The 19,742-nt window shown below is 36.6% G+C and overlaps 1 protein-coding gene across 1 annotated transcript in view; it reads left to right on the plus strand.

Annotated features, from left to right (window-relative positions):
* Nucleotides 1-9,375: 9,375 nt before the first annotated feature.
* The window catches only part of LOC118205698 (sodium-dependent phosphate transport protein 3-like), a 100,402-nt gene continuing 90,035 nt past the window's right edge, over nt 9,376-19,742 (plus strand). Inside the window, exon 1 of the mRNA XM_085811256.1 lies at nt 9,376-9,783. The gene's annotated coding sequence lies outside the window, so the exon portion shown is untranslated. The remainder of the gene's footprint in view (nt 9,784-19,742) is intronic.

Here is a 19,742-nt window from a genome sequence, read left to right on the forward strand (position 1 = left end):
CGTTGTTTTTTCACAATGCGAGAATTATACACACATTCATGCACATTCTTTATTGTTTGATTTCTTTAAATATAATGCAGGGCGATAGTATTGGGTGGCAGCTATTTGATAAATGATTCAACGTTTTTAGTGATTCGAAGCAAAATGCCATTTCGATACTAATAGCCCATCTGGGCTAACGCCCCTTTGGACTAAAAGAAACTAAAGAAAAAAGACACTAAAGATCTAAACTAAAAAACTACGTTCTAGTCGTCCGAAATCATTTCAGATGTATTTAGACTGTTTCCACGAATACCATGCGACATAGTATAATGTAATAATTTAACCTAAATATAAATTAATAAAAGTATAGTATTATACTTTTATTACATATATTTAATATGTATATATTTAATACTTTTGTCTACATATCCTATATTTATTTTTCGGTGCTTATTTCACTAAATTTGTTTTAAAAGTCTAACTGAAAATCCAATTTATCTTCAACGAGAAGAGTGTCACCCACATTTGGCTGACGGGATCCCCACGAAAGCATATCTGTCACCCAGATGTGGGTTGACGTGGTGACGAACATTTTATATATTCTGAATGTTATTTCCGACGATATAAAAGTCTCAGTGGCAGATGCACACTTAAAACTTAACTGTATTAGCGCTCCTGTTATGACGATGACAGGTAAGTACGAAGAGGACAAATTCTTGAGAAGAAACGTCTTATACAGTCTTATGCCGTTTCTTCGTAAACAGTTTCATACTCTAGTTTTTTTTCCGAGAAGACAAATATCGTCTATATTAAGGGATTCAAACATATTCCACTTCTATAATTATCTTCTCAGTTTCTTATGGTCAACAGTTACCCAGATGAAAAGGTTCTTTCGTATTAGTTTTCAGAGCCATTAAAACTGTCTTTCTCGCTAAATATCAAACTCAAATCCTAAATGGATGAAGTCTGCGGGAAAAGATACCCTGTGCAAAGCGCTTGTAACGCTATACCATTATATCTTTTTCAGAAAAAAACATGTGTTATGTTGCTACTTATCCTCACTTGTCTGACCAAGGCCACGAAATTCTTCGTGGCAAAGAGAGCAAGATTACACTTGCCGTTGGCAACCGCCTTGAGCACCTAGCAGATGACAGTGCGATTTGAGTCCGCCCCCAATTTTGATGGTGAGCACACCGGGGCGACAGATCTGAGGGTCTCCCACCCCTCTCCGCTTCCACCAAACCACACGAGAGGACTTTCGGCTGGCCGCATATTTAGAGTGCGTCCATGCCTCACCGACACTATACATTTACAAACATTCATGCCTTCTCCCGAATTCGAATCTGGGCTCTTCAACACGGCAGCCAGCGACGCTAACCACTATACCAGTTGGGCGGCAAAACGAGATATAGAATGGAATAAGTACAAATAAATTTGTTTTTGTTCATTTCACGAAAATGTAAATTAGAGTTAACTGATTATTTTATGAAATATTATTATCGTTATTATGGAGTATAAATAATTTTGTGCAATTATACATTTATAAAAAATTCCAACCGAGCTTAATTCTACTGTAGGGAAGAATGAACTGTTTTCCGGGGGGGGGAACAAGAAATTTAATGAGAAAATAGTCGAAAAAGAGCTATGTTTATTTTTCAAGTCCTTTAAACGCTACGCCCATTATAAATACCATAAACAATTATAAGTTTCTGTAGTTAAATAAAGCATATAATGAATTTCAACCATTTTTGAATCCCTAGAAGACTAAAGCAACCGAAATTTATTTTTGAAGAAAGTTTCTTTAAGCTTACAGAAATTCGACTGAATTGCATTTTTCTTTGACTTAATTATTCCATTTTAAATATTCGATCACATATTTTCACCCATCTTCCAAAACCGATTTATATTAACAACTTGTAACAAGGTCTTTATGCAATTATTAAGTTTATGAAATCGGGAAGTTGGTCTGTTTGTTAGATTTGAGGTAAAAGCTACGACTTGTTTAAGAGAAGGCTACTTCTTTATAAATTACTTTAACAACCTTGATTTTAATGAATCGATAGCGAAAAATAAACATATTAGGAATGCGATGAAAGCGTAGATTCGATCGCGACGTCAATACTGATAACGTTTGAAAGGGAAACTCCATATCGCCAGAGTGGTCTTGACGCAGCTTTTTGCGACATTCATTTAAGTGATAGGGTCAAATTAAAGATTTCTTTCGGTTATTGGTTAGTACACGAAATTATGAAATGCACGTTCGTCTTTTTTTTTTTTCTCCCAGCGATGAAATTTAAACACATTCCTGGGCCAAACATTAAATTCCGAGATAATAATTACTTCCTTGCACGAAGGAATTATGGAACTAATTGCTGATTTAAGTATCACAAAGCACTCATGGGTTATCTGCCTAAGAGCTTTATTTATTTTACAAATGCCAAACATTAGCGCTTAAGCCTTTAGTTCACGAGGCTCTCCAGTAATTTTTAACAATGTTCTCATACCAAGAAATACGTCTAAATAGAGCTACCGCTGTCTTTCTTGGGGGAACTGGGGATAAAACTTTCCTCTTCCCCCAGAATCCTCAATCTGCCAAAAGGTTTACATCATTTGCATATGACAAAGCACAAGAGGGCTGACTGCTTTAGAGGAGGGGTGCTTTTGTGGAGAGCCACAGCGGTAGCAGAACGGATAAAACCTCTAACTACTGGGAATTCGACCTGGGCTTGAGATTTTAGGCGAACGGGTTGGCTTCATGGTAAGTTTTAACGGCTTTCCCTATTGTAACGTGAATAGGTTATATTAGGTTAGTTGAATATGGCTAAGCACAACAGGACTGTCTGCCTAAGGATAGGGATACTTTCATGGAGTACTTTTTAAGGGAAACTAGCTCCATTTAAGTTATACACGGGGAAAACCACTGAAACTAACCCTCCACCAAGCCCATACGCCTGAATTCAAACGCGGGGCGAATTACCAGTATTCAGTGATTGTAATCACTCGACCGCTGGTGGGGCAACAGTCTAAGAAAAGGGATGCCTTCTTTCAGAACTTTCTAACTGAAATTGACTTATACTTAGAGTGCATAGGAGTATGGTGGCGTGGTGGTTATGTGCTTGGTGTATATCCTTGAATTGACATGACTCCTTTTCCTTAAACATAACCTTTATTCACACACACTATAACTTTAAACACAACTGAAATAACAGAACGAATAACAAAAACCACTAAACTAAAATTCAAACATCCTATGCTGCAGCTAAGAGCGAAGTGACCGAGTTCACTGCCGCGTTAGCAGTTTTTACATAAACCACATGACGTGGATTGGCTGCGCACGCAGTCGAACATTAGATTGCCACAGAGTATCCCCCCAGTCACACAGTCATGACACAAAAAGGGTTGGCTGTAAATTTCCAATTTAAGATATGCACATTCAAATAACAGTTATACTTTAAAATTGTACGTGCAAAAAGAAATACAAATATATGAATAGTAATAATACATTTACTATTCTGATTGGAATATATACCCATACAATGCATAACTTAGTTAAACAGAAATAATGAAAAGTTAATAAGCATTTTATATAACTCTCAATACGTATGAAAAAAAAAAGCATTCAAGCATCTATACATTGTAACATTTGCAGCTAACCACAAGAGAAAACTTTAATCATATTACAGTAATTAGTTTTTTAGGAAAATGAACACGACGTCCACTTCGGGTAACTACTTGTTTTGGAACAATTTTTGAGTCTTCGCAGACTTCCTGTGGAAACTGAGGAATTACAGGTGAATTTATACATTCTGACAACATATATGCTGGTTTTAAACAATCGATTGTAACTGTAATCTTTTTGTTATTTACCTCAATAATAAAATTTTTATCCATTCGTTCAACCACAGTATGAGGACCAGTGTAAGGTGTAGTTAGAGATGGTTTAACGGAATCGATACGCAGAAATACACGAGAACAGGTTTGAAGTGCTGGATGTACATAAATTGGTGATTGAATATGCCTAGAGGTTGGAATAGGTCTAACTAAATGCATGACTGATCGAAGTTGTGACACATAAGATTCAGTAGTCGATATAATATTTTTAGCATTCAGCATATCTGTGGCAATCTAATGTTCGACTGCGTGCGCAGCCAATCCACGTCATGTATCCACGTCATAATAGGTGTTTGACGCGCTTCCTGTCTGGTTGCTGAAAGAAGACTGACGTCTGAGCCAGTGTCGCACAAAAATATTCTATTCGATTTCCTGTCTCTAATGAAAAGGCGACGAGACTCAGAGGGTAAAGCGCATGTCCCCACTACACTTGCCCTGGTACACTTCCCTGGAATGTACATGGTGGAACACACTTTTTAGCTTTGTCACCAAATTTATGATGATACAAACAATAGGAACAATTCGAAGCAGCTTTAGCTGAAGGGCTTCGTTTCCCGTTATAGCGATTTTTGGAAATACTGCGTGACCGTCGTAGAGACAAAACCTCGCTACGCAGTTTGCACACTTCCTCCAGCAGGGAATCCAATTTAGAATACTCAGAGACATTGAGAGCTACACGAGAACTTCTCTTACCTGAGCGGGTGTAACTTCTAATATTCTATACGCGATACTGGCAGCTTTCGATGAATCGAGCGGCTCAGCCGACGCTAGAATAGATTGAACATTTGGCGGCATCTGGTGCATGAATAATTCCAGTAACAAAGAGTCAGACACATTGTATTTTATATAGTCAAATACGTAGTCATTATACGTAGAAGTTCTGATGGCTTTCTATCTCCAAGTTGCTCGCCGGTGAGTAATTATTTCATTCGTACTGCTTTCACCACAGCGTTCCGTAATAGCAGCTTTGAGGTCTTCGTAAGAAGCATCTGTACGTTCCCGGAGAATGATATCTCTAACCAACGCAGCAATTTCCGGCGGCAAATGAGCGACGCAGTAGTTAAATCCAGTAGTTAAATGTCTTCGAATCCGTAATATAGGCTTGGGTGCGGCTAAAGCAAAAGTTGCTTCACACATAGCAAACTACAATGCCGGGTCAATCGGATTGTAAATTGGAATCTTGACAGCTGCTGTTTCCTCCATGTCAGCGGCTGAAGGGAAAAAAACACAAAAGTTCTGGAACCAAACTCTTAAACGAACAACCACTATATGCTTGATGCGAGTAGCCGGATCGCCATTTTATGGTCATTGACGCCGGGTCACCATTTTATGGTGGCGTGGTGGTTATGTGCTTGGTGTATATCCTTGAATTGACATGACTCTTTTTCCTTAAACATAACCTTTATTCACACACACCATAACTTTAAACACAACTGAAATAACAGAACGAATAACAAAAAACACTAAAAATTCAAACATCCTATGCTGCAGCAAAGGGCGAAGTGAGCGAGTTCACTGCCGCGCTAGCAGTTTTTACATAAACCACATGACGTGGTTTGGCTGCGCACGCAGTCGAACATTAGATTGCCACAGGAGAAAAACCACAGATACAGGTATAAGAGAGCGGGAAACCAGAATTTCACTATTGGTCATACAGGGTGTAGTCTCGTCGCACTAGATTCTTGACACGGCTTTTGGATTGTCCTGTATTTTGAGTGCCCCCCATCCCGCGCAGACATTATACGGTTATAAATTTTCATGCCTTCTCTGGGATTCGAATCCTGCCCCATCATTATGACAGAAACCTAGAGTTAAGATCCTATCGTCGATTTTCTTTAATTGGGTGAGCGAAAGTTCCAACTTGTTTCAACCAAAAGAATAAGTCATATATTTATATAACAACCGATTTCTTGGGGGGTGGGAAGACAGCTCAGCGAAATATGCCAGAAATGCCTGGCTCCGATTATTATTTATTTTTTAAACATAATTCTCTTTGCAGAATTCAGTAATAGTCAGTAACTCCGTTATAGTTACTTAACACTAAAACTCTTCTTAAGTAGACTCTTCACTCAGACGATTTAGAAAGTGTAGGTTACTTTCTTTTCCCGGAAGTGAAATGTCATTCGAAAGGATCCATTTCAAAAATTCTGAGAAATATAATGCAAGAATGAAATATATTCCAACGTTTGGCGGTCGCAGAGTCACCCAGAAGCTAAGAACGTGCGAAGATGTACACGAGAGATGAATATAGAAAGCTAAACAGTGATAAAGCTGTTTCTTTAAACCTTGTTCTTTTATGACCTCAATCCTAAAAATTTGCAGACATCATGCATTATTATATTCCGGTACTTTGTATGAGTTCGGCTTTTATTACTGGCCTGCTTTTTAAATGCTATTTATGCATTTCGAGGCGATTTTTTAAAATTATTATATTTTGAGAAAGATCGGTGTATTTTAAATTTTATTACGTTATCAGATGACAAAAATAGCGATCTAGTTAATATTTTTTGAAATAATAAACAAAAATCATGAAAAAAATCACTCTACAATAAAGGTTCACACAAAATGCAAGATTTAAAGAAGAAAAAATATCTCCAAATCAAATTTAAAAAAAAATTTAAAAAATTCGAATGCTTTCATATATCAAATCATATTTTATATCACGCACGTCATTTACATACACATACACGTTTAGAGAGCATTTGGGCTAAAAATATTTAAAAACAGCCTATCTTTAGAATTTCCAATAGACAGTCTCGCGCGCTGGAGATAAAATGTTTTTTTTCCGTACAGTTTTGCCATTGCTCGCGTTGAAATCATGAAGTTTGTTAATCAAAAATTCGTTAAAGTTTTACAAAATATGAAACACACAATAAAACAAATTCAAAATCCGGGCTTCCAGGTGTCCATATTCGAGTGGAAGACTACGTTATTCAAAATCATGGCTCTAGGTACCGTTGTTTTTTCACAATGCGAAAAACATGCATACATTCATGCAAATTCTTTATTATTTAAATCCTTTAAATATAATACAAGGCAATATGATTTGGTGGCAACAATTTGAAAAGTGATTCAGACTAGTGATTCAACGCAAAATCCAGTTTCGAGACTAATAGTCCTTCTGAGGCTAATAAAATAGACGGAAACTTAATACAGCTACGCTCCTTTGAGCTGTAAAGAAAATTGCAGGAAAAAGGTACGAGTATTTCGAAATATGCTGATGAAATGATTTGCTGTACTTCAGTGATTATAATAAATGATTGCAGTAGATTATTTACACTACAGCAAAATACACTAGAACTATCATCTACCACAGGAGAAGTCTTCGTGGAGAAGTTTCTGTAAGAAACTGGCTCTTATTCACTTTACATATACAGAATTCCTATGCGGCCAGTCTGTCCTCCAGAATTTCAAGTCGTACCGAATTAGCAGAGTTCAGCGGGCATGTCATTCGAACACTGGTAGTTTTTGCAATAAATGAACCAAACATCAATTAAATCGTGAATGTATAACTATAGGTAATGTTTGTGCGTTGGCTTTTTTTCATCTTCCATTAGAACTACTTAGAGTAGTATCTTTCTCTGAGTAGAATATTACATTATTTTTTAGGCAAAGCAATTTTTTAATTGGAGGTTGCTTAGATTTGTCAGGAAATGATTGTGTATTGCATCGGATGGATTCACAGGGGCTATGCATCCGTTAGGCTAAATTAAATATTACGGAATCAAAGAGGGTTACTTACTATATTAAGTGGAAGGTACTTACGTATTAATTCAACAAAATTGGAGCAATTTGGCGACTTTTTACATGTGAAAAGATAAAAGTTACTTACAGGGTTTTCGCGGCTTTGTTTTAGAAAGATTCCCAAAGTATCGATATTTTTCATAAATTGGTAATTATTATCAACATATGAAAACATAGTGTAAAAATTTGAATTATTGAATAAAGGTTACCTGATGCAATAAAAAAATAAAGCATTTACATTCTTCTTGAAATCTTTCTGTAATGTTTCTGCGTTATTCTTTTCCCGAAGTACACAGCGATCAGTTTTCGCTTAAAAAAAGCATCAGAGAATTGCGAAGGCTCGGCTTCAAGCAAGCACGCGCAAAAGCGGCTTTCTAGAATATCAAGATTTGTTCATAAAAACCGGTGATGAAGGATTGTTATAAGCATGGTTGTCCGAAGAATGGTTATGCGCATGGTTGCCAGATTTTGGCACATTCTGAAAATTTGTCAACTTCTGCTATGATAATTACGTTAATACGTAAGTACCAAGTGGAATGCTTCCATTGTCTAAAAACTTCATTCAGTCACAAGGAATCAAAATTGGAAGGAACTGTCAGTGCTTGACGGATTTTTTTCACTTAGCTGCTAGTGTACGCATCGCAATTTCAGCTGTTATTTTGAAATACAGCTTGGATTAGGAATTATGGCAAAACTTTCCATGGCTATCTCCCTAAGGGCAAGGTTGCCTTAGTGGAAAACTTTTCAGGGAAATTGACTCGTATTTAGGTTACACACGAGATATAAAACAAAGCTTTCATGCAACCAACCCGATAACCGAGATGTGAACTTAAGTCGAACTATCAGTGTTCATTGGTTTTACAATTTGGTCGCTAGTGTGCTAGCAGCTATCGTTAATCATATTTCGGAACGAAAGCACGAGAGTTTTATTTCTGTGTTGCTTTATATTTCGTCTAGAAATTTTTCGGAAAATCTGACTGTCATATGTAACCTTCACATGATGGATTGAAACCTTGAGAAACTGAAATTCAAACTCTGATAGGAACTTAGTATCTTTAAGTATCTTTAATATAAATATGCGCATAACTTTTCTTGAGATAAGTGTGTAAGGTGCGCTTTAGAACTTAATTTCCTTATATAAGCTCACGTAACGTACACAAGATTCGGTTTTAGCGGCGTAATTGACGAACGGAACAGTCAAATTTGGTGATATTTTTTTACAGTGTGTAACTTGATTCAGATATCAACGAAATGTTACTTGTCGTAGGCTTGACGTATTTTTGCCGCGAGCACGTAAATTGAGTCCTCAAGTAATATGCATGTATTTGTATAATTCTGTGCAATTCGATAAGATTCAGTTTCGGTTGAGTATCTGAGTTACAAGACTGAACACCTGCTTTAAAGGATGCAGCTGTAAGCGAGCGTAATGTAAATGTAAGCTGAAAAATTCCGGTTTCTTGTTCGTTAGACTTTACCTACCGAATTGTCACTTTGTTTCATTTTTTCTCTCTCGAATAGTGTTCTCAGTACATGACTTTTCTTTATCTGAATCGACCTCTCAATGGTAGATCAGTTGCACCCCTCATCATTTTTACATGTCATTCCCAGAGTTATGAAATGGTTGTTATATAACAAACCGCTTTACGTTGCATTACATAACGCAGCCGCCGGTGCGGAAACAAATCTCGCCAAACTTGCCGCCATGAATGTCGCCAACGGCCTTCTGATTTAATACGCGATATGCCCGCTCTAAAATTGGAATTTACTTTCCTTTTCTCCCTCCGCACTCTTTAACTCTTCGGCAGTGTATCGTAGAAAGAACGAATGAATACAAAGCAAGTTTACAAACCGGTTTACTTTTCGCCAAGTTCTGATTTTTTTCTCTCCGCGCATATTTGATAGGTGGTTCCAAAACATCCTTTCGGATGGAGGTTTATGTAAAATATTGAGCTTCGAAAGTGCCATAATTTTAAATTACTTGATGCCTTTTTTTTAATAATTTACTGCCTAGGAGTACGTATTTATTGCTAAGAGATTTATAATTAATTTATTTTAGTTTTAGGCACTAGAAAGAAAAGCACAAGTGTATATATTATTTCGAAAAAAAAAAAAAAAAAAATTCTTTCATTTATCACTGAAGAAACACTAACGGAAGATTTCCGAAAGGTGAGTTCTGTCATTTATAAATATTTATAGAAAATATATAATTGAAATTTCTGAGCATGGAAATAAATAATTTTCCATTTTTTAATTAATTATTTCAAACTGTTAATTACTTATAGTTAATAGTTCTCGGCTGAAAGACTGCATGAATAATTTTTTTATTTTAAAGCCGTTTCTTCACTGTTTAAAATTTGCTGCAAGTACTTCATAGTAATTCCATATTTTATATTTATAAATTTTATGAAAAAGTTTGCAATTGTTTGAAAAAAGTGTTTGTCACAGCAAAAAACCTAATTCGGGTTGAAAGATTATAAATTAATAATAAGAGTTTATTGTTATTAAAATTATATGTGTGTTTATATTAAAAGTGTTTAAATTATATTTCTAGTTATGTTCTCTAGCTTAACTGCTAAATCTTAGAATTTTTTTAGGTGCAGCAAATAAATAAAAGTATTATTTTATTTTTTTTTATTTAATTGCTGGCAAAATTTAATAAAAATATTTTAGGCCGTTATAGGAGGTCAATTTAATACAAGGTATCTAATATAACTTATTTGGTTTAGCATAAGTATAATCAACGAGTTTTTTTTTAGTAAAAACTTTTATCAGTAAAAAGTTATCAATAAACTTTTGCCTCCTTGTACGAAATAAAGGGAATTATTGCACTCACGGAAAATTTCTAGCATCATATTTCATCAGAAATATCCATTTTGATCGTTCCCGAATCCATTTTGACTACTTTTTGCGTGACGTCTGTACGTACGGACAGACTCTTTTTACCAAAACAGATGTGAAATGGACTTTTTCGTGACATCTCTACGCACCGTACATACGTATGCATCTCGCATAACTAAAAAAAAAAAAAAAAAAAAAAAAAAAAAAAAAAAAAAAAATTAGCCTTAGAACGTGAAATTTTGCATATGGGACCGTTATAATATTTAATTATGCACCTTCGTTTTTAATTGCAATCTGCAATACCAAAATTATTTTCTTTTTTTCTAATTTCCAAAACATGGTCTTGCCAAAGTAAAATTAAAATATATATATATAATTTTGGACAAACAAAGAAATCTAACTTTTAACGTGGTTTCTCAGTTCCTATACTTATATTTCAAAGCGTTTTATACCTGTTATGAAATCATAAAATTATGAAAATTTTGACTCCCTTACGACATAAGTTGACCGAATAATTTAATTTCAAAATTTGCAATTTTTGATGTTATTTTCAACTTGTCTTGAGAAATCGGTTAATTAGAATAATTCGAGGAAATAAGTTTAAAAGAAGTGCAGCAAAAAATGTGCATCATTTAATAAGCCATACAAGGAAGTTACGTGGTCATCATCAGATTTTTTATACACAAATTAGCCGCAATTAACTTCGGAAAAATTTAACATCATCCAGTCTGTTAGACAAGTGGATGCTGGGGCAAATAGGGTTACAGCTGAAAACATCGCGGCAAAAACATCGCAGACGAAAACGTCGCGGAGAAAACAACGCAAGGCGAAAACGTCGTGCTACAAAACATCGTGGGAGTAAACATCGCAGGTCTAAAAAATTGTGGTACAAAATATCGTCGTCGGAAATAAAGCCGTTCAAAAACTTCGCAGTTTGAAAACATCGTCTTCGAAAATATCGTGGTAAAAAATAAAGTATCTACAAATCATCGCATGACGATAACATCGCCGACATGCTTTATTTTTTTCAGGCTTTTTTTAGATTATACTTTTCATGAAAAATTACCAGTAAAAGCTTAAAAAAGTAATTTATTAATGACCTTTGTTAGTTAACTATGTCGGTTTAAAATTCTGTTAAGTGCTATAAGTTGCATTACTTTTTTATGCTTAAGTTTCCTTCTTACTTTATCAGCAAAAATGTATTAGTTAATAAAAAATATGAAAGTAAAAATTATCCTTCATTCCATCTTGCGCTCAATCATTATAGGAATATCCATTTACAATTACTATTAAAGCCTGAAAAAAAGCATGTCTGCGATGTTATCGTCATGCGATGATTTTTAGATACTTTATTTTTTACCAAGATATTTTCGACGACGATGTTTTTAAATGCGAAGTTTTTGAACCGCTTTATTTTCGATGACGATATTTTGTATCACGATGTTTTAGAACTGCGATGTTTTCTCTTTGCGATGTTTTCTCCCACGATGTTTTGTGGCACGACGTTTTCGCCTTTCGCCTTGCGTTGTTTTCTCCGCGACGTTTTCGTCTGCGATGTTTTTGCCGCGATGTTATCGGCGGACACCGGCAAATAGAGATGAAGTCTTAACCCAGCTATAAATTGTGCTAATGATAATATCGATTATGCTGTTGTGATGCAATGTGTGTATTTGTCTAAAAAAATAATATTTGATAGCCGCGGTCAACCAGTAGTCAGACTCTTCTCGAGGATTTTTAGCGCCTTAGAGCAGCGTTTCTCAATCTGTGGTCTTTCTAGATCTCCAAAAAAGGGTTAAAAAAATTCAAATAAACTGCCTGTACCCCAGTATAGCTGAAAATTCAGAGTCTGGAAATAAGAAATGGCAATCGTCTAAATTAAATAATGAAGAATCTGCATAAAAGTGTCTGTGTTTTTCGCATTGTGATAAAACAACGCTACCTAGAGCCATCCAATTTTGAAAAAAAAAAAAAAAAAAAAAAAAAAGGAGTGTGCCTTCACCCAAATATGGGCGTCTGGAAGCCCGAATTTTGAATTTGTTTTATTATCTATCTCATATTTTGTAAAAGCATTTAAGAATTTTGGGTTAAGAAACTCAACGATTTCAAAACGAGCAATGACAGCACTGTACGAGAAAGAAAAATAAATTATCTATTGCAAATTCTAACGAATGCTCCTTTAAGAAACTATTTTGGGATAGTGCTGTTGAATTGAGTTTTATGGTTTAAGTGCGAATAACATGATATTTAATAACTAAAGGTAGCACACGAAACGTTAAAAACAACGCTCCTTTGGGCGTAATATAAAATCTGAAAGCTTTCAGATTTTCTTTTAATTAATTGTATTTTAGAAAATATAAGTAAATTGACAGAAACATATGCTCAAAAATGCTTTTGAAAGGGAGACTAAGTTCGTTGGCAAAATATTCTAATTTGTGAAAGTGGTCCCCGCTTGAAAAAAAAAGTGTAAGAAAAGCTGTCTGAAACGATCAATATGGTTGGCGCTCATTGTAAATAACAAACACTTATTTATTATTTAAAACGAAATGTACCTTTATTCAGTTGTTGCTTGTAAGAATCTTTTGGCTAATTTTTGGAATATGGTAACAAGTTGTTTGGCGACATTTTGGTAGGGCGATAAAAGTTACTAGTTAGGACTTTAGCAGTGTACATGGATAAAGTCAAGAGTGTGTGCAATGCCATTTTTGTGCAATTCTGGGATATTTTTTTTAAGTGAAAATAGATCGACGTGTACATGGATACCGTGTATGTGCAATTCTTAAAAACGCGGCAAGCAGTGGGCGATTCTGCACTTTCTCCCAATTTCGCACCTAATCTTCGTCATGATTAAGCACTTTTGTTCCATAAAAGTTCTAGCATAAGCGTAATTAGTCTAGCACATTGTTGAAAAAAAAATATTGAGTTAAAAAAAAAAATGCCTTTACTTCGTGAAAACAAAATGGCGTCCAAGAAAAAACTAGCAGGTTACTGTAGCAGGGTTGGTCGCCAAATTTTCGCTAAAAAATCGACAAATTACCATAATCCGAAGATTAACCAATTTTTTAAGTGATTCTGTCTGAAAATCGGCTCCCTAGGCGGCTGCTTATTTCACTTCTGTTTAGAGCTGGCCTATTGTTTGCTATCGACCTATTGGCCATATCTGAACACATATGTAACGTGAATACGAGTCAGTTTTCTTTAAAAAGATCTCTGTGAAGGCATCCCTCCCACTGAGAAGTTCATTCCCTTCCATTTGAGAGCAATTAAAATACTGTTACTTCTAACTACGTATGGTCAAATTGATAAAATTGAATAATTATAACTCAACAAGATTCAGATCTCGGCGAATGAATTAGTTGCGTAGGTTTTTCTTAATGTGCTCCATGTGTAACCTAAATACGACCGAATTTTCCTCAGAAAGTCCTCTGCGAAGGCATCCGCACCTTTGAGATATTTTGATACTTTGGTGTTTTTCCTGGCATTCAGCAGGATGATTCGTTCCTGCTCTTGCCAGTATCCTCAGAGAATTCCGACTGGGCCTGAACATATTGTGGTGCAGTGTTAATGCTTCAACGGTGTGATGTTGAACTCCAATGAAAACGCTAATGACGGAACACCGCAGGAAAATTTTATTGAACGCCCCCCCCCAAAAAAAACAAATATGGCTACATACCATACAGAAGAGAAAAACCTAAATCTTTTCCTTAAAATCAAATTCTATACATTTTACGTGCGAGAGCAATTCGTGGCTCTCGAGCTTGCGTTTTTAACATTGCCAACGATTTAATTATTTTTATAAAGACTATTTTAACAACTATTGAAAACGTATTTGTAAGTTAAAAAATAATAATTTTCAGCTTATGCTCACGAGACATTCCTTGTCCATATAAATCTTCAGTCTCTTCTTCTTTTATGTGACCTTATCACAACTCCTTCCCTCATAAAGGAATTTTTCTTGACTATGGAAGGAAAAATTCTAAATACAATTCACTGCTTTCAAAACACAAGTGGAAACCATTTAAGTGATAATAGAGAAGCCAGTTACATTACCCTGCACTTATTTCTAGACAACATAACCGCATAAATACAACAAAAATAATTTAAACTACTCCTAATGTCTGCCTTATACAAAGCATATTCCTCAAATTTTACTCAATGCTAATACTTAAGATAAAACAGTTAATTCTAAGAATTTTTTTGAAAATGAAACACACAATGCAAACAATTTTGAATCTGCACAAAAATAATTCCAAAACTCTACAAAAATCATTTTCATCCATTTTCATTACTTTTTACCTTACTTTGTATCCACTAGTGATATTCAGTCACTAGACTAGGGCACGACTTAAGCCATCTGCATTACCGTGTAATTTGTCTGGCCTATGAACAATTTCAAAGTTGTACTGTTGGAGACACAATGCCCAGCGAGTCAAACGAGAATTTGATCCCATCATTTTGTTTAAAAAAGTCAACGGATTATGATCCGTCTGGATCTTGAATTTTTGTCCGTCTAAGTAATGACTTAGTTTTTTCAGTCCATAAATAATGGCTAGTTCTCTTTCAATGGTGCTATAATTTCGCTCCGCTTTAGTAAACTTTTTGCTACAGTATAGGGTGTTCCTCCCCATCCTGAATTTGAGACAACACAATACCCGCACCATATAAGCTGGCATCTGTCTACACAATAAATTCTTTAGAAAAATCTGGTGAAAATAAAACCGGACTTTTTACTAGTTTGGTCTTCAGTTTATTGAAAGCCTCGTCGCACGCTTTTGTCCAAATAACTTTTTTTTGTTTTGTTTTTCTCCTTCAAAGCGTCTGTCAAAGGTGCCGCAATACGGGCGTAGTCTTATATGTACCTTGCATAGTAGCCCACAGTACCAAGGTAGCTACGTATCTGTGTTTTAGTAGTGGGGATCGGAAAATCTCTGATTGCTTGAATCTTGGCCTCACTAGGCGACCTTTTCCCAGACCCTACTTCATGACCCAGAAATTTCACATGGTCTTGTGCGAATTTGCATTTCGTGGGCTTAACAGTCAATTTAGCCTCCTGAAGGCGACCTAAAACCACATCCAAATCCTTCATATGTCTGTCCCAAGTCGGCGAAAAGACTGCGATGTCGTCAATATACGGTAGAACAAAATTGTCCAGCCCTCCTAAAACTTGAGCGATCAATTTACAAAAATAGAAAGGCGCATTTAAAAGCCCAAACATCATTTTCTTCGGGATGAAAGATCCAAAAGGCGTCACAAATGCGGCATACCTTCGTGCACGCTCTGTGAGTGGTATCTGGAAGTATCCTTTGGTTAGATCCGTGATCGTGATAAATGGAGCTGCGCTGACTTTTTCTACTACTTCTTCAATATTGGGAAGAGGGAAAAAATTCGGTCATAGTTTCTGAATTTAATTTTCTGTAGTCTACACAAGGACGAGGATCTTTACCTGGGACCTCTACTAAGATCATAGGCGAAGTATAATCAGATTGCCCGACTTCTATGACTCCTAACTCAAGCAACCGCCTAATTTCCTCTTTTAGGATGTCGGTTTGTTTCGCCGACATTCGATAAGGCCTGACTCTAACCGGAGTCTCGCCTACCTGCGGCCGAGCGGTAAAGTCGCTGAACACTGGTAGTTCGGTTCGAGGTTCGAAGCCCGCGAACGGGCTGGCTGCATGGGTGTTTTCGTGGTTTTCCCCATGTGTAACGTGTATACGAGCCAGTTTCCCTTAGAAAGTCCTCCACGAAGGCATCCCTCCCCTTAGGCAGATAGCCCTCGAGGCTTTGCCGTAATTAAATAACCTAACCTAACCTAACCTAACCGGAGTCTCATCCAACAATTTAATATCCGTTTCGACCAAAAACGTACAGCCGGGGTCGGACGAAAACACCGCTCCATACTTCCTTATAACTTCTTGGAATTTTCCTATTTCCTCTGCCGAAGCTCTTTCTTCTAGCTTACTAGCTCCAACTATTTTCCAAAAATCTACCTGAGTTGCATCAGCCAAGGGATAAGGAATATCCACTTCTCCCTCAATATCTTCCATGACCTCCTCCATTACAAGATTCACAAACTCGGGGCCCTGATAATAAGGTTTCATCAAATTTACGTGATAAATGGTGTCACTGCTACGCTTACCTGGAATCTCTACCGTATAATTGGTTTCGGAAATCACACTAGTTACTTTACCTGGCTCTATCCAGTTTACAGCCATTTTGTGTGGTTTAGACGTGGCTAAAACAAGCACGAGATCTCCGACCTTAAACCTTCTCGTAACAGCGTTGCGATCATACCAGAGTTTTCTTTTACTCTGACACTCTTTCATCCTCTCTACAGCCAGCTCCTGACACTTCTTTAATCTGTCTATTAAGTCTAGAACATACTCGACCACAGTGGGGTCTGAACTTTCTTCCTCTAGCCAGTTTTCATACACAATCGTTTGAGGCATTCTCAAATTTTTTCTATGTACTAATTCGCAGGGACTAAAACCTGTGCTCTCATGGCTAACAGTTCTGAGGGCGAACAAAGCACATAGCAAACATTCTTCCCAGTCCTTCCCGCTTTCCAAGCACAAAGCCTTCAATACCCTTTTCAAGATGGAATGCAACCTTTCAACAGAATTGCTTTGAGGGTGACACACAGAAGAATGATACACCTTAATTCCGAACTTACTAAAAAACTCAGATGTAAGTTCACTGGTAAACGATTTACCCAAATCACACTGAATTTCCTTAGGGTAACCTGATCTAGAAAAGATTTGTAGCAAGGCTTGAATCACACATTTAGAGTTTAAATTCTGTACAGGAATGGCATCTGGATATTTGGAAGCAACACAGATAGGCGTAATTAAGTATTTATTTTCACGCGAACTAGGGATCAGAGGTCCTACTGCATCAATATTTAATCTGCTAAACACTTCTGATATAACAGGCACAATCTTCATAGGGGCTTTCTTTTTATCCTTATTGTTACCTACACGCTGACAAATATCGCGCGTCCTCACAAATTCTTCAATTTCCTGGTACCAATTAGGCCAGAAATAGTGTGTCAAAACTCTATCCTTGGTTTTTGTTACCCCTAAATGACCAGAGATTTCCTCGTGGCGTAACTTCAAGATCCCTTTCCTAAAAACGAGAGGCACACACAGCTGACGCTTATCTTCCCCTTTTTTAGAACCTGCCACTCTGAATAGTCTTTCCTTGACTATTATAAACTCTTTCTCATTTTCACTTTCCCCTTTCTTCCACAGGGTCGCTAAACTAGCGCAAGTTTTTTGTGCTTCCAAGAATTCTGTTGGCGAAACATCCGCAAGGATAGACCTTTCTTCTAAACTGATGTCTGCAATTTTAATTGCCTCCTCCGTATTACTGGTTAACTTCCTTTCTTCTGAATGCTCATTATTGACGGCCCTTTCACTTTCTATCTCTTTCTTTTCTTCCGATCTGGAATCTAAGTCTTTTGCACTCGCTCTCTCTAGACTCCTGCGCGCATGCGCCTGACTACGAGTCTCCACAGCATTCAAGAGAACCGGTCGTTCCCTAATTTCCTCAATCAACTGTGCAGTTTTATTCCCTAACAAATAGTACTCTTTATCTAACTCTACCGGAGTAACCGCTGCCTTTGTGGTGACCACACCAAAATCACCTTCAATGGTGACTTTCGCCAAAGGTAAACATTTACATTCTGTGTCCAAAGGCTGTTTCACCCATACAGTTTCCCCTAATAAGTCACTAGTATTAATCCAAGTACTATTACATAGATCTATACCAGCTCCAGTATCTCTCAGATATTCTCTGTCTATCCCATTAATTACTGCTTTCTTGAAATACGGCTCAAAACATTTTCATAAACTCTCCGTTCCTAGATTATTCACTAGATTAGCCTTATTCTTTTCCAGCGATGGACAGTTAGGTCGGATATGTCCGTCCTTTCCACATTGGTAACACCTTATTTTCCGCTGTTTCTCGAAACCTGCTTCATTGAAAACTTGCTTTTTTTTAGGAGCCTCCCTTTTTCTATGCTCCTCTGATTTAATTTTTTGATGACCAGTACTTTTCTGATTATACGAGTAACTACAGTTAGAATTTAAATACCGCTCTCTATCTTTCTCAAATGGTTTCTTTAACCCCGCTGTCTGTTCTAACTTCCTCGTATCTCTTCGCAAAGCCTCATACTTGTCGCATTTCTCTGCTAAAATGGAAGCTGTTATAAATTCTTCCCAATTGTCTAAATAGTGCTCTTATTTCTAGAGTGACTCGCCGCTTAATTTGCTCAGTGAGCATAAGTTCCTTAAGACTTTCAAAATCTTGAACTTTACTGAATCCAACCAATTCTCTAAATACACTTTCAATTCATACACTAAATCCACCCATAGCATTCCTCTTTTCTAGAATGTTCTTAAAATTTTGTTTTTAGTGCCCAAGAACTAAGCTTGAATCTCTGCATGAGTAATTTCTTAACATGCTGATAATCATCCCCTTTATCCGCTGGTTCTCTCACTATTAACTGGGCTACATCGTGAGGTGATAAAGGAATTAATTGCGAGACCCAATCAATCTCATTAACGTTTTCTTTTTGAGCTTGTTTCTCAAATAGCATAAAGAATAATGAAATATCTATATTACTCGGTTCAAAACGCGGTACTAGATCTTTCAAATTAACCTTTTTTCCTCTATATTGTTCAACTTTCGAAACCGTGGAAGCTAGGCTAGTAGTCTGAACCACATTCATCAGTTTTAACCTTTCCAATTCAAAAACTCGCTCTCGTTCCCGTTCCGCTCTCTCTTGTTCACGTTCCCGCTCTGCTCTCTCTTGTTCACGTTCCCGCTCTGCTCTCTCTTGCTCGGCTATTTCTTCTGCTTTTCTCTGCTCAGCCGCAGCCCAAATTCTTGCCGCGTATTCTTTCGCAGCTTCTTCTTCATAGTCCTCGGCATTTAGAATAGCCTGCCTAATTTCTCTTACTCTATTTGCCTGAGACACATTTGTTTCAAAAGAAGAATTCGGTCTGAAAATGGTAAATTTTTTCTTTCATCTGATTTATCCACAAATTTAACTTTATCCGAAAAACAGTTACAGTCCCAGTCAATTGAAAAAGGGTTTTTTCATTTCCCTGGAGATCTTCGTTCAGTTTGTTCAATTTAGCAGTTAGTATATCCGTGATAAAATACACATCGGATAACCAATTATTATCGTCCAATTCTTTATAATCTTCCTTTCCGGATTCCCAAAACTGCTTTACTGGCGAAAGAAGTTCTACAAATCGTTGAAGTACTTTTCCCCTGCTGATTCATCT

The sequence above is a fragment of the Stegodyphus dumicola genome, chromosome 2 (assembly GCF_044657685.1).
Source record: "Stegodyphus dumicola isolate Sdum_Otavi_A_Nest chromosome 2, ASM4465768v1".
NCBI classification, from domain to species: Eukaryota; Metazoa; Arthropoda; class Arachnida; order Araneae; family Eresidae; genus Stegodyphus; species Stegodyphus dumicola.